The following is a 4,293-nucleotide window of genomic DNA, read 5'->3' on the forward strand; positions in this document are numbered from 1 at the left end:
ATGTAAGAGGCAATATTGTTAAGCCTTCATCAAATGCATCTGCTGCTGCGTGGAACAAATGGAAAAATGGAGAAAGTCAAAACAAAGAAGATCATCCGGGACTCTATAGACAAGCGCTTGGTGGCCTACATCTCTGATCTAGACACCTCCAAGGAAATCTACGACAGACTAGTGAGTTTATTTAAAGTTAATGATGCAAATCAAGTTTTGTTTCTTAGAAATAAGCTGAGGGAAATCAAGAAGGGTAAAGATGAAAGTATGCAAGCATACTTATTAAGAATCACCGAGATCAAGAACGATCTCCTATCTATTGGGGAAACTATTACTGACAGAGAAATGGCACTCAAAACTATTGGAGGATTGCCATTTGAATGGTATGTGTTCAGGACTACTCTTTTGAACTATAATGTAATTCCTGGTTTCGAGGAATTAATGGCTAGATGCATTCAAGAAGAAACAAGGGTAGAAGTGCAGGAAATGCCCTTGCCTAAAGGTCCTCCTGCTACTTTTTCTTCTCATGCTAAGAAAAGAAATAATTCTGGGTCTAAATCGAAAAGAAAGGCTAGATTTAAGGGTGGAAGAAAAGGACGATGTTTCATTTGCAATAAAGCAGGTCACTATGCAAGGGAATGCCCTGATAGAAAGGACTCTCACCATGACGATGATCAAAATCCCTCTCATGGTAATCGAAGGAATGGAAAATTCAACAACAAAGGAAAAAGGAATGCGGGAAATCAAGGAAGAGGGAAACCATTCAAGAAGGCTAGAAATTCCAGGTATGAATCTAACACTGTTGACGATAAGCAGGCTGAATATTATCTACCAGTTGCTCTATCTACCTCCGCTCCTTCGGACTCAATGGGAATTTGGCTCATTGATAGTGGTGGCTCAAAACACTTCACTGGTTACAAAGAAGTACTCTATAATCTGGTAGAGAAAGAAACTGACATGGAAAGTGTCCTTGGAGATGACATGAAATACCCAGTGAAAGGTGTAGGCAATGTTTCTCTTAAACTGAATCAAGGTAATACGATTCACTTACAAGATGTATTATATGTACATGATCTCAAAAAGAACCTAGTATCCATCTCGACAATGGAAGACAAAGGCTATAAGGTAACCTTCTGTGATGGTAAGGTATGCATATGGAAAAATAATGTTAAAGATGCTTTCACTCTTGGGTTTCGAGTTGATTATTTATATCAAGTCAGTGGAAGTCCGCTAGGTGTCATGTCTTGTGACACAACTCTTTAGTCCGAAATTTGGCATCAGAGGTTTGCCCACCTTCATTACAAAGCTCTACCTGATGTAAGACAGATGGTAACAGGGATGCCCGAATTCCAAGTAGAGAAAGAACGTGTATGTCTGGGATGTGCCAAAGGAAAGCTCAAAAGGGGACCATTCCCCTCAAGCCAAAGCAAGACCTCCGATATATTGCAATTGGTTTACTCAGGCATACTTGAGGTTGGCATTAAGAGAGAGACTACTACACCATATACTCCTGAACAAAATGGTGTGGCAGAAAGGAAGAACCACACAATTATGGAAGTTGTCCAGGCCATGCTACATGATCAAAGTATTCTTAAGTTTCTATGGGCTGAAGCTGCAAACACTGTCGTATATGTACAAAATCGATGCCCTCATCAAACATTGGGTTCCAAGACTCTTGAAGAAAAATTCACCGGTAAGAAACTTGATGTTTCTCATTTTAAAATTTTTGGAAGCCCTATATACTTTCATGTGCCGAAAGAGAAAAGAAATAAATTGGGAGCATCTGGAAAGAAGGGAATTTTCGTGGGGTATGGTGAAAATACTAAAGGCTATAGAATCTATGTAGCCGGTCAAAGGGAAGTCATAATTAGTCATGATTTCACCTTTGACGAAGATATGGCTCTCAGCAAGGTGATCAATCTTCCGACTTTGAGGAGCTCTCAAGAAGCCGACACCAGGGAACCGAAAGAAAAGGATGATGAATCAATGCCTGATGTAGAAGAACCCATGGATCTGATTGATCCTCCTCCATATGAGCCTTCCTCTTCTAGGAAGAGGCCTTCATGGCTTAAGGGGTTACTTGATGATGCTGAAGGACATGCTGCACCTTGAGGAACCTTCCGTCAAAGTAAGAAACTTAACAGGTATCAGGGATACCTGACCATCATGAGCACAATCATACAAAATGAGCCTTCATCATTCTCACATGTCATCAAGAATTAACTATGGAAGGATGCTATGACCATAGAATATGAGTCTATTATGGAGAATGATGTCTGGGAAGTAGTTCCTAGACCCTCGACAAGACAATTGTTACTTCAAAATGGCTTTACAAGATAAAGCATGCAGAAAATGGAAGTATGGAAAAGTATAAGGTTCATTTTGTTGCTCGTGGTTTATCCCAGAAGGGAGGTATAGACTATGATATTTGCACCTGTTGCTAGATATACGACCATACGCTTGATCATAGCCCTTGTGGCTTCACAAGGATGGAACCTACATCAGATGGATGTTAAGACCGCGTTCTTGCATGTTTCTATCAAAGAAGAGGTCTATGTGGAGAAACCTAAAGGATTTGAGATTTATGATTGAAAATCTCATGTATGCAGGTTGAAGAAGGCTCTCTATGGGCTGAAGCAAGCACCCCGAGCATGGTATGAGAGGATCGATAGCTACTTGATGAAGTTGGGATCACTAGGAGTGAAGCTGATCCTAACCTTTACTTTAAGGTTGAAGATGACAAGACTCTCATACTGGTGTTGTATGTGGATGACCTCTTTCTAACAGGTGCAAACCCCCTCATTCACAAATGTAAGAGGGAGATGGCTTCTGAATTCGAAATGAAGGACCAAGGACTTGAAGTGTGGCAGAAGCCAAGGGAAATTTTCCTATCTCAAGGAAAATATGTGGTAAATATATTGGAAAGATTTGGTATGATGGGCTGCAAGCCTGTGACTACCTTGAGGATCTTAACTTTTAGAAGTTATATGGTAGTGATGTCGGACCAGACTTGGGAAATGCCTCTAAGTTTCAAAAACTCATTCGCATTGATGTTCTTGGTGAACCTCCGTCCGAACATATGTTTTGCAGTTAGCATTGTGAGCTCATATTTGGTTGAGCCTCACTGGATTGATGCCAGGAATCTTCTGAGATGTCTTCAGGACACAATCTCTCATGGATTAAGATACACTTCCGTAGATGTGAGACTACTTGGATATACTGATGTTGATTGGGCAGGCAGTGTGGTGGACCGTAAGAGCACTTTCGGGTACTATTTCACCTTGAGATCTGCTTCGATATCCTGGATGAGTAGGAAGCAGAAATCGGTGGCTTTGAGCACTGCCGAAGCAGGTTATATTATTGCTAGCATAACCTCATGTGAGGCAGTCTGGTTGTGAAATCTCTTCAGTGAGCTGTTTGGATTTACATTGGATACCACTGTGATTCTCTGTAACAACCAGAGGTGGGATTCGATTATTGAGGAATCCCATATTCGTCAATTGCTCCAGCAGATAGGCATCATCTGGGATATGGTAAGTCAATGAGAAAGGAAGCTTATTCACATTAAGATGATGTACAGGTTGATACACCTTGTCAAAGCCTCGAGGAAAGATCTAATCTGTGATTTTCCTAAACGACTTGGAGTCAGCAAGAAACCCTTGTACAAGGGTCCTGCATGTTGCATACATTGAGCTCTTGGAGCTCTAAGGGCTTGCGGTTCCTACTGGAGCAACATATGACCACAGGGTGACTCACCCTCCCCTGGTGGTGCACACTGGAACAAGATGATTCGCTCTCTTGTGGGACAAGATGATTCGCTCTCTTGTGGAATAGGATGATTCGCTCTCCTGTGTAGTAGGATGATTAGTTCTCCTGTGAGGCCTGGATTGATGTGTTCTCCATGGCAATTGTAGCAGGATTGATGTGTTCTCCTGTGAGGACAGGATTGATTAGTTCTCCTGTCGAGGCATCCTACCCATGCAGTCTAGGACTCATGGGAAGTACCTCTCATCTGATCAATGAGCAGTGAAATGAAGTTAGGGACCATAGTAGTACCGATGGACGCATTGTTGTAACTACCATAATTCCTACGCTAGGATGACCTCCATTGATCTGGGATCAATGATACTAGTCTGGGACCAGTGGTAGGAGTTGTACCATACTATGACGCTAACTTCGGGTTGGTTGAGACTGGTCTAGGATCAGTGGTACATACTCTGAGAATGACTTTGAGTCACTAGAGGATGATATTGGTCTGGGACCATTGGAGTTGTACTCACTATGACGCTGACTTTGGGTTGG

Source organism: Pinus tabuliformis, chromosome 4_1, assembly GCF_031772625.1.
Source record: "Pinus tabuliformis cultivar Carrire ecotype Pingquan chromosome 4_1, CPIR1, whole genome shotgun sequence".
Taxonomy (NCBI): Eukaryota; Viridiplantae; Streptophyta; class Pinopsida; order Pinales; family Pinaceae; genus Pinus; species Pinus tabuliformis.